This window comes from Lynx canadensis, chromosome B3 (genome assembly GCF_007474595.2).
Source record: "Lynx canadensis isolate LIC74 chromosome B3, mLynCan4.pri.v2, whole genome shotgun sequence".
Taxonomy (NCBI): domain Eukaryota; kingdom Metazoa; phylum Chordata; class Mammalia; order Carnivora; family Felidae; genus Lynx; species Lynx canadensis.
This window is the reverse complement of record NC_044308.2, coordinates 65,514,786-65,526,807: the sequence shown is the minus strand read 5'-3', so window position 1 is coordinate 65,526,807 and position 12,022 is coordinate 65,514,786. Positions and strand designations below refer to the sequence as shown.

General features: G+C 45.6%; 1 long non-coding RNA gene across 1 annotated transcript; it reads left to right on the top strand.

The window, feature by feature from the left end:
• The first annotated feature begins 523 nt into the window (after positions 1-523).
• On the top strand, positions 524-9,328 carry LOC115516135. Its single transcript, XR_003969476.1, has 3 exons — positions 524-597; positions 2,462-2,528; positions 8,491-9,328. It is a non-coding gene; the product is annotated as an uncharacterized LOC115516135 (long non-coding RNA).
• Positions 9,329-12,022: the final 2,694 nt, after the last annotated feature.

Genomic DNA, 12,022 nt, shown 5'->3' with positions numbered 1-12,022 from the left:
GCTCTCACTCGCGCTCGCTCTCTCGCGCTCGCTCTCTCGCGCTCTCTTTCTCTCTCTGGGAGATGAGTGAGTGTCAGTAGGTGTTGGCAGGTTGGCTGCTGCCTGGCTTATAGAAGAGCCTCAGTTTGGCGGCGCGGGTCGGCGGCGGGAGAACGAAATGACGGAACCCGGAAGTCGTGGTGGCCATAGCCCGTCGTACGGCGGAGACACATCCCGGGAGTGGGGAGCGGGAGCGAGGAGGAGCGCGCCGCGCCGAGCCTCTGATATGCAGCGAGTGCGATCGGACGGCCCCGGCTGGGGGGGCGGGGGAGGCGGGGGGTGGGGGGAAGGGGAGGCAGGAGCCTCGCGGACCCGAGCAAATCAGCGAGCCTGGTTCTCCGCGGGGACGACCGGGAGGGGGGGCGGGGGGGGGCGAGCCGGAGGAAGAGGACTGTGTGTGTGTGTGTGTGTGTGTGTGTGTGTGTGCGAGAGAGAGAGAGAGAGAGAGAGAGAGAGAGAGCGCGCATGCGGGCGCGCGCGCGCGAGCGAGGAAAGAGGGAGAGAATGAAGAGGACAGGGAGAGCGCAGAGAGGAAAACTGCAGAAAACCACAGGGAAAGTACGGTACAGCCTCAGATCTTCTAAATTTTTTTTTTCAAACTTACTTCTAGTTCATTTTCCCATCACACCAGGCTCAAGCCTAACGGGGTCGTGTTGGGGACGATTGGAATGGCGATCTTGCTTTTGTTCCTTTTAATTCCGCGGGCCCCTATGCCTCTGCCAGCCGATTACTGCGCCCCTGAGGGCTTTCTGCTAACATCCAGGGGCAGCTGGCTGTGCAAATCGTACCACTGCCGGCCTAGAGGTTTTTTTGTTTGTTTTTGTTTTTGTTATTTTTAAGTGGTACTTTCTTCCCTGTGCACATCCAGCGCCCTTGTCAACATTTATTTTTTTCAGGACAAGAAGAGATCAGCTTAACTCCGCACTGTCTCCAAGCGGTGCGGACAAGGGCCACCCTGGAGAGTCTCTGGGGGCCGCGATGGAATTGGGAGGGAGGAAGTGGGGAGGAGTCGTTTGGGTGTTTGATGTTGTCTGATGTCGCCAGGAGGGAGTGTGTGTGTGTGTGTGTGTGTGCGTGCGCGCGCGCGCGCGCCACTAGTGTGCGCTTCCGAAGTGGATCTCACTTAGAGCTGGGAAGCACCGGATAGAGAGGGAGGGAGAAAGATGCCATTCAAGGAGAATTGGCCAGTACTCCCTCCCAGCTTTGTTGTGGTCGCCCAGGGCGCAGAGGCCGGAGAGCGGTATCGCCAGCTAAAGGTTGTGTTAATTATACCGTACAATTTCGCGGGATCGGGAAGACCGGCCGACTACGAGCGAACTTTTCCAAAAAGGAAAAGGACGAGAGTTGGGGGCAGGGGGAGGAAGGTAACTATCCTACACTGTTTTGTGTAAAAAGTTAGTTCTGGCGGGTGTCTCACCCAATCCCCGGCAGGAGCTGCACCCAGCCTCACCTCTACGCCGCCGGTTTCACGGTGGCGGTGCGTCAATCACTCCGAGCCTCGAGCTGGGGGCGGAGTTATGGTCACCCTGCGCGCTCTGCGCAGCTGCCCCCTCCGCCCCCCCTGCTCCCGCCAGCCGTGCAGTCCGGCCCTGGTTGCTCCGAGCGCACCCTCTACCCAGCAACTCGCTCTTGTCCGGTTCATGGTCCCTGGCTCAGGGAATCGAAAACAGACTGTTCCTCAACAGCCGACTCCCTCTCCAACTTTGAATTCATTCTGGATAGTAGAAAGTAGCATATTTTCCGCGCGCAATTTTGACCCGACTTCCCGGGGGATGGGAAGCACAGAGAAAAATAAAGCAGTGTGTGTGTGTGTGTGTGTGTGTGTGTGTGTGTGTGTGTGAGAGAGAGAGAGAGAGAGAGAGAGAGAGAGAGAGAGGCGCGCGGATGGGGGGGGGGGGCTTTACATCTTCTCTGCTTCACTGTAAGCTTTCAGGCAACACTCAACTGAGCTTAGATCGCAGCCTGCAGAGACTCCAACCTAAGTCGGAGAAATTTGGCCCCGTTTTAATAGGGCTGGGGAATGAGCTCCGGAGGTCAATAAAGCCCTCCAAAAATGATGAATGATTGAGCACCTGTGATGATGATAGTGATTACCAGAGCAATTAAACAGTTTGATTAAATGAGCCATCATAACAATGATGTCTGCGGGAAATCGGCCCTCACATATAAAAATAGTGCGGTGGGGCTGTCAGAGGCGAGGGTAGCGCGACGCCAGGGAGCGGGGCTGTGGACCTCGGGTTATTTGCCGGGGTGACCACAGCAGGGGCCGGCCCGGCGCTCGGAGCTTCGGAGAAGAGAGTCTAGACCAGATTTTCAGCCACTTTTACGCCGGGCTTCAAGCCTGTATGATCCAACGAGTATGAAATCTGCAGGTTGTGGGGAGGGTCCGTCCCCCTCCACCTTTTCATTTTTTTTTCCCTAGAAGAACTCCAAGATTAAAAGCATCCTCCTTATTTGTTGCCGAGTTGCTCGTCGACATGTAAGAAAAGGTGAGTAGAAAAGGAAAGAAGACAAAAAGAAAAAAAAAAAAGTTGTCTTGCAGAATTTTGTTTCAAGCGGCAGTTACGAGAATTCAGTTTAGCCGGGGCGGGAAGGCTGAGAGAAAAATAACAATCTGGTCTCCGCCTGCGGAGGGTTTTCTACTAGAGATCTTGAAATTGCTGTTTCCGAGTTCCCCGTGCAGCGCCGCTGAGAAGTTCATAGTGATTTTTAGTTATTCTTCCAGTTGTTCGTATTTTCAATATTGTGTACGTATTGTCGCCAATAGGGTTATTGTTGTTTTAAACAGCCTGTGTAGTAAGCGTCACTTCTCTTTTTAAAAAGAAACTCAATTTCCTTGATAAACGCTCCTTTTATAAAGATCAACTTGGAAACAAATCTCTACATTGCCGAGTTTAAACACTGAAGGTTTCTACCTTATGCTGCCTTTACCACCACTTTTTTTTTCATAATGATACTGTGAAGTGAGTTGGCATCCCCCACAGCCTTTATTTTGAAAAACTTCACGAGTATTAAGAAATATATAAATTTCATACTTGGCAATGCATTCGGGTAAAAAACAATTCAGAGCGATTGATGATTTCTGTATTTTCAAACAGTTGGTAGGCTAATAATGGGTTGATTATTCCGTGATAATCTTGGGTTTTACAAAAGAAAGAAGGCTGAAACTCGATTTTTCTTGTGGTTTAATCCTTTGGGCAAGGCAGAAGTCATTTTAACCCGAACTCCTTTCTTCCTTACTTTCTAATATTCTGTAACTTCTTTTGCATTGTATTGCATACATTAAAGCAAACTACAGGGATAATCTGGTTGATGTAGGAGGGAGATAGAAATAGGACATTTTAAGATAGAGTCAGAGGGAAAAAACAAAAACAAAAAACCACAATCATCTTTAACTCCGAAGACTTCAGTTTAGAAGTGCGAGTGTTAAAAATGAAGCCCGAATGGAGGAAAGTCTGCATGATTTTAAAATTCACTGATTGCCTAAGGAGAGAATCCCGAATTTCATGCGACTAAAGAGATTTCACTTACCTAGTTGCATTCATTTATGAAACTGTACGTGTAAAATAGCATCGCAGGGCAATAGATTACACACAAGATCAAGGTGGAGGTGATTCAGGGTGTCCGTTCTTGGTCATTCTGATGAATTCAGACTATTACTTTTAATCACCAACTTGCTGATGTTTTATTAACAGAGCTAAAAAGCATCTAAGAACTTCCTGATATCCCCCCTACCTCCTTCAGTGTTGCCGGTCCGATAGAAGCGATTCCAAAGCAGTGGGGTACACACACTTTCTGATTTCTAGCCTGATAATTATGCTGCTGATGCTCCAGTCTCACTCAGCCTCTGCACCCCCACCCAGGCGGAGAGGCTCATCTGTTCTTCCACATTTGGGGTGAAGGGAAAGTAGGTGGGGCAGGCCCTGGAGACAGGCGCGAGATGGGGGTCGCAGGAGGCGGCGCACACCTCCGTCAACAGTCAGCTCCCTTTGCCCAGGCTGGAAATGGTTTTAACAGGCGGTAAAATTTCATCTTGCGGTGTCAAATTGGGGTCATTTTGGGGTTAGAGTTCTCAGTGTCCGAGAGGAGCTGTCCAGCTGCGTGGGGACTCATTAACTGCAAAAGATCTGTTTCAGTAAAAACAATTCAAAGACAATCAGAAGGCTAAAGACCCTCTACAAATCGCATTTTACAAGTGCCCCAGAACAAATATGGATGCTGAAACCTATTTCTTCAGAATCCCAAATCTGCTACTTAGCTCTGGAGTGGGGGTGGGGCACTGCATAAAAAAGAGGTGAAAGGGAGGGGACCTGATCTCGTGGGGGGGGGGTGGTGAATGGGAGGGGGGATGGGCCTCTCAAATTTAAGAGTCTAGTCTGTTTTTAATCACTTCTTTCTTATTGAAGCATCCCTAAGACTTCTGAGAACTCCTTCTTTTCTATTTTTCCTCTTCTTTTTTGACTCAACATGGAATGCTATTATAGGTAACATTTAAGATTTAAAAAGAATATTTGAATCCCAATACAGTTACTCAATTTAAAGGGCACTAGCTTTATGGAGAGTACTTAATTTGAAATGAGCATTTATGAACCTAGACTCTATTTTAGGTGAATTGGCCCACCTTCCTTAAGAAGTCTGTGCTCCTGTTTGATCTTTTTTTTTTTTTTCTTCCAGAAAGTTATAGGTCCTCAGCACAGATAACTTCAAATTCCTCAGAACTGTGAGGTCCGAAGTGTTAATCTGTGTATTAAAATCACTGGGTTTAAATCCTTTTTGTCTTCCTACAATAGTTAGAATAATTGACGGCTTGCTAGAGGAGCAAATAAATCCAACCTTAATCTTATTTGTAACTTTAGTTAATGTTTTGAATTGGGAGTATTTTGGGTTAAGCAGGTGTGTGTGTGTGTGTGTGTGTGTGTGTGTGTGTGTGTAGGTTCTGTTTTTCTGTTTGCTGGTATGGAAAAAAGATATCATTCCTTTGATTTTAAAAATGTTTCAGTTAGAAGGAAAGTGCAGTTTTAAAGGAGAAGCTAGATGTGTGCGATGCTAGAGTTTTTAGAATAAAACAAAATCGATACTTTGAAGTATTATTTGAAAGAAGTTTTCTTTCCTTCATTACTGACCTGAGCAAGTAAAGAGGATCATAGTATTTCATTCTTTGTCACTCTCTCTTTGGACTTCACCTCTGTCACTAGGTCTTCTCTTTCCATCTGTTTCACTGTTCTTTGAGGTCTGAACGCGACAGTGAATTTTTGTAGTCTAATTCTTTCTCCAAGCTTACCAAAGTCTTTATAAATTGTTATTCAGGATGTTTGATTGCAGCCCTGCAGAGGCAGCCTTGAGCCCAGCATCACTGGGACAAAGGCAGAGGGACTCTCTTCTGCTCCAGACCTGCTGGCTGACAGTTGGAATTTTTGATATATATTTTATTTGGCGGTTCCAATAATGTGTTTGCTTCTCCCTCCCCCATTCCCTTGCAGCCATCTATTACGTTAAGAATATCTCTTCTCTATAAACCTCAGCTCATCCTTGTGAACTGTTCTTGACCTTCCCAGCCATGTGCCAGCATCTCTGGAAGTTGGACTAGGAAGAATTACACTTCCTTCCTTACCTGTTAACTTTGCTCACTCTCTTCCTAGTTGGGATCAAGAGATAGAAGGGGACCTTTTTTGTTTGTTTTTTGGTCTTTTCCTCACTTCGGCTTTCTACCACGTATTCCCCCACCCCCATTAATAACAAGAAAGTACTCCATAATTTATTGTCTTAACTAAGATATGGTAGAATCATTGTGCTTTCTTTCCTTTTACTCTATCTTATGTCTTATTTCTCCCAATTTTAGCTGCTTCACCATCTCGCAGAAGTAAAGTATTTCAATAAATAGCCCTCTAGCGCTATCTGGCGGGGCTCCAAACACGACGTGCGCTCGCTCGCTCTCGCAGTCTCTGGCTCCTTCCCGCGCTCTCTTCCTTCCTCCCTTCTTCTTTCTCTTTCTCTAGTTTCTTTGGCTTACTATCTTGATCCTTTTCCTCTTCTTTCCTCCTGCTGCCCTTCTTCTAGCTCCAACCCCTACTCCCAGCGCAGATGGCTTGGAAAGATCCGGTCAGAGGCTGATACCCTCAGAACCAGGTGATGCTCCGGCAAAGGAGCTCTTACAGGGCTCCCACCTTCACCCAGTGTGGGTCACCCGCCACCTTTGTCTTTGATTAGCATGCGGGTGTTGCTGAAAATGTTGCTTGTGTTCCATCGTCTCAGCTGGTAGTGGTTTGGAGGGGATTAAAACTGCATTTGTGAAGTTTGGAGGAAAGAAATCAGACACTGGAATCCTGACTAGTGGAGACCAGCTAAGTTTTAGGTCGGGAGGCCTAGGCTCAGTGTGAGTTTAAAGAAAGGGTCCCAGAACTTCTCAGGGAAGGGGTTGGGGAGCAGCAGCTCTCGCCTGGACTTCGGAAGAACACTGGGCACTCATTCTTCACCCCCATCCCCAACACTTTCTCCTGCCTTCGGGATGCCTATATCATATAATGCGCTGCTCAAGTTTGTATCCTAGGCCTGTCCAAGATTTCTTTTTCAAAATGAGCTAGCTTTTCCAGCCCCCACCCCATGACCACACCAAATTTAAAGAGCAGTGGGAAAGAAAAGTGGGATGGAGAGAGAGCTCACTGGCGAGCCCACCGGGCAGAGAAGAGAAAGCCAACACAGAAACTGCAGGAACTCACGCTTGAGGATGCAGTACTCACCAACGTCCTCCCGCCTTTCTCGAAGAGATTTGTCTTATTTCTTATTGTGGTTTTTGTTATTTTTTTTTAAACAGTAGCCTATAAACCCTCAGCAGGGTGTGGAAAGGAATCAGAGGGGATAGGGGAGAAAGGAGAGATTCAACTTCAGCTGGATGCTTTAGATACTCTCCTTAAAATTCTTATTCTCCACCCCCCACCCCCAGACACACACCACATTCTAAGCCTTAGAAAAATCTTCAGTTCTCCCTTTGAGCAAATCTCCCATGAAACTGAGGAAAGGATATGGGGCCTGGGGAAGATTTAGACTCACTCAACTTTCTTGCATTTTCTGAAATTTAGTTTTGACCTTGCAAAGTAAAAGTGAAAACCATATTCCACCCAGCGGCTACTTGAAATGAGGGGACCTCAGCCTGCAGTGTATGTGATCACCAAAGACCCCTTCCTAATTCTGAAATTCTGCCCCCTCCCCATAATCTCAAAAAATGGAATAGAAAGTAGGGTGTGTGTGTGACACAATCGTAGGTTTTGTTTCTCAAGATTTGCCTCCCCTCCAAGCCCCCCAACACCACAGGAAGAAACTGGTGTAATTAATTGAGGACTGTTATGAGGTCATCATTAGCTAAGGTGCAAATAATTGCAGCCCATTTTTACTTAAAATTGACCAGCCCCAGAGTGATAGATCGATTTGGAGTATAAAAATGATGTATCAAAACATCAATGTCGATTATTTGAAATATTGTAGTCGAATTTTTGTATTGCTTCATCGGTTAAGTGTCTGAAAATGCAGTGTTCAAACATATATTTATGTTGTCAATACTGTCAGAACTGTCACTTTCACTATCCTGGATTTGTACTACATTTCGAATTTACTCATTTACATAAAATGCCCACCCTAGGATTCTCCCACCCCCATTCCATCTCTCTCTTTCCTCCCATCTCTGGAAAATCCGTGTCAGTTTCTTCAAAGGACTCAGTAATCTTTGCCTAAGCTAAAGTGTGCACTGCCTCTTTTACTCAATTTTCCACATCGGATTACATGTCTTTTTCACCATTTCTAACTTTCAAAGGGAGCCTTCCTCTTTCTTCCCAATTCTGCCTACTCCAGCCTTTTCTCCGAAATAGTATGTAGCATTTGGAAAGCTTCTGGTTTAAATATCCACATCTCAGCTCCAAATAAACCAGTTAGGTAGAAAAATGGAAAAACCGGACTTCAACGTACCTCCACAGCGCACTCGTGTAAACCGGGCTGTTGCCGGGCACACGTCCTCCCACGTGTCAGAGTCCATCATCAAATTACCTGGAAGACTGAAACCTTCCAGGGAAAATGAACTTGAAAACATAAATACGTTTTCTTTTACTTAGAAGCTGTGATAGGAGAAAAAGAAATAATACATATAAATGATCGGCACGCTTTACCTTTAAAAGCTTTTGAACTCAATCAAAAGACACAAGTTGGAAGCAGAATTGACAGTTTTAATTCTACCCATTTTCACCTGGCACGTCAGATCAGAGGCAATCATTTATTTTAGGGGGGGCGGGTGTATGGGAAAGCCTGATGGAAAGCTCGAATCCACTGAAGTCTCTATCCTAAAAATCACAGAGAAATTAAGACACTTACTGAAACGCAAACATTCCATTGCTCCACACTTAGTCTAAACTAATTGAAATTTATAAATTCACATTCTGCCTAATTTTATGCTTTTTTATTTTCTAGGATTCCCTCCAAGTCTGACAGGAAAGACAGGGCCACTTCTGGATGAGCTGTAAGGATGCGTTTTCACTTCCACAACATTGAAGCACTTTTTATAAACCTTGTATTGTACTTAAATAAATCTATCTGGACATTAAGAGAAGTGACTCATACAACGATAGCTTGGCTTTGTGCTGTCAATCCTAGCATTAAAAAAAAAAAAAATCCAGAATCCTCCTGAGAAGCTTTTCCATATCCACTCATTTCTCAAAACAAACAAACAAACAAACAAACAAGTAAAAACAAGAAAAACTAGAAAAGCAAAAGAAAGTTTACTGTATGCATCTGGGTGTCTTCTCGCGCATTTATAAATGTCTCCCAGCCCCGCTTGCTGTGTTGCCTCCCTCCTGCCACACACTCCAAGGCAGAGGCATCGAGGGATCGCCCCCAGAGAGTTGTGTTTACTTAGGTTTTTTTAATCTCTCCACCATGTATGACAAGTGTTACTTCAAGAAATTCATCAGCCTTCTACAGATACTTCCAGGTTTTGCTGTAATGATCTGCAGAAGAGAACTGCCATCACTTTCTCACATCCCAAGGTGTTGCAGGAACTCAGAGAAAGGGGAGAGTGGCTGAAACGCTTAATTACAGTGGGGGAGGGAGGAGCGCAAGGCGGGGACGGAGGGAGGAGGGAAAGGAGGAAGATCCTTTACCTAGCCTGTACCTGGAGAGAGCTCTGAATCCTCTCAGTGGAAATTTGGGAAAGGTATTGTTGCCTTTTTTTTTTTTTTTAATGCCTTTGGGGAGAAGTGATACCCTTGTGTAACAATTAGCTCAGACAATAAAAATAATTGGAAAATCAGTTGGAATTTCTGAGTTTTTAATTACGTTTAATTTTGTGCTAAGCCGTAAAATTACAAATGCCCCTCAATTAAACACTCTCCTCTTGTAAAGCGTTTAACAACAATTATTCCTTAATCAGTCTGAATGTGAGTCACAAATGATGCTTTTCCACATCAAAGGGACGTCCTTCGACGTTACCTTTTAGTCATAAGTAAGAGGATTAATTCCTATAATTAGAGGGATAAATATGTGCATAAATACATCTCTCACTCTCCTTAAATACACACACACACACACACACACACACGCACACACACACACACACACACTTTCACTCTGTGTGAGACGTGGCCGGCTCTGGTAGGGTAAGGGTTTTTAATTGTCCTTCTTTGCCTGACATCCCTTTGCTGGCCGGCGAAAGCAACCAAGGAGACCTGGGAGCGAAGGACAGACCTCCACAGAGGTACGCATACACAGGTCAGGCAGGAGGTGCAAAGCGAGGGGGTCCCAAGGCCCCCACCAATTCCAACATGACCCTCCCAAGACAATAATCCACTCCGCACCCGTGCCCCTGCCCAACGCGGCAAGAGTTCTCTTCCTGTCGGTCCACTCGCCCAGAAGACCGGGGTCCCTGTCCTAAGCCGCACACCAGGTTGATTCTTCAGGCTACAAATAAAAATTGAGCATGACCTTTTAAAACTCCTGTGTGAATATCTCATTTACCTAATGACTTTATGTCACCTAGGAAGAAGGTCAATTTCCTCTTAACCTTTCCCCTGCTGCTGCAGTAAGCATTCTTCCCTAATCAATGGTGGCTGGAATAATCAATTCCCATTTTATGATCGCTGACAAACTCAATCTCTGGGCAGGGTGTGAGCACTGGGGCCGGGACAGAGGTCTCTCTGGGTACGCCCAGCTCCGCCCGGCGCCAAGGGAAGCCGCTCTCTCTTCCGTGGAGTTCAGAGACCTTGGCAAACCTCCCTCCCCCAACCGCCTTCGTGACTTCTGAGTTGTCACTAATCCGAACCTGATATTCACCAGAGCTCCTTCGGTCACCGACAACGCTCCCCGCTGCTGCTGGGCCTCCCACCTACCCCTCCTCAGCGTGTTTTCATTTCAAAGTCCGCTGGCTGGGATTGCCCTCGCCCAAACGGGGTGTGTGCGTGTTTCATTTATATTTAAAAAATTATTTTTGCCTTCATCAGCGTCGATCTCTCAGCCTTCACTCTTAGCCCCGTAACTTTGCATAAACAAAGCAACAACAGAAGCTCAGAGTGGGTGGATTCGTGTGGAAATGAAGTCAACTGGCAGAATGCTCTCTCTTTCTTTCTTACCCCCTTTCTTTTTTTTCCCTTCCTTCTCTCATTTTTCCTCCTCTCCTCTTACCTCCTTCCTTCTCCACCTCCCCTTCCCCCCACAACACCCATTTATCCTAAAAGATTCGTTTATTAGATACGGCTTTACCTCTATTCCGATTTCCCCAGTCTGGGGAAACTACCAGGAAATTTACAGTATCAAAGTTAATTTAAAAGAGAATTTAGGGTAAGTTCACAGTTACTTATCTTTAAAAGGCCTACATAGGAGCCTAGTTCACCTCCCAATCTCTAATAAAGTAGAAGCTGACTTTGCCACACACAGGGCTTGTTTGAAAAGAGGGATCTCATAGCACTAGTTCAGCATATGACTCACTGGAATCTTTTCCCCCTCATTCTGTCCCAACCAGATTTTCACTTACTACCAAGTCCTGATGAAGCTGCTGCTGATTATCTGACAGTCTAAACACCTGCATAGCTAGGGTTCAAGTGGCAGGAAAATCACTTTTCTTAGAAAAGATGGCCACCACCAGGTTTTTTTGAGATTTCTTATGACTACTCAGCTAGTTAAAACTGAGATCCAAACTGAACTTTTTCTCCTGAGAGTGTTCTCTCAAGGCCAGGTGATGGCCTCTGAAAAGGTAACTAAAATGCCCCTTCTCTTAACTCATAGCACCTCATGACTTCTGGGCAGTCTGCTAAAATTGGGAAGTTTGTCAAGTGGCCAAAACAAAAATGTAACTATTCTACTTTAAAAAGTGGAATAAAGGATAGATCACCTACTCTGGTGTAAAAAAAAAAAAAAAAAAAAAAAATAGAAAAGAAAGAAAAAGACATTTGAGTTCAAGGTGAGGTGTATCCAGGCCAAAACACTGTTTACTCAAGAACAGCTTTCTCATGTCTGGTTAGCAGGACTGACCAATCTCACACTCCAGCCTGCGTGAAACTGAAACTTCCACTCCTGCCTGGGGCTGAAGGTGCCAGAGTTCTGACCTCTGGCTGTGAGGACCGGCCAGCTACAGGACTTGACCTGGGATGCAGCCAGGCCAGGTTCCCAATAGTTCACTTCCCTTCTTGCTTCATACCAGGAAGTACATTTGCAAAGCTAGTTGAGTTAGATTCTGGGTTTAAATGGGTGTTGAGGACCGGTCAAGCCCTGAGTCACACTTCATAATAGTCTGGCTTTTAGATTTGTTTCATATTCCCAACGACTGAACTACTGACTTTTTGGGAACATAACCTGTTTGTAGGTCAAGAAATGCTTGTACAGGAAGAGTTCCCCATTACTATGAGTCCTAAGTGGGACTTTTATTTCTATTTGACAAGGGAGTAGACAGATTGGGGATGGGTCCCCTGACCTCAGATAATTACTACAGTCTTCCCCCATAAGCAAAATTTTT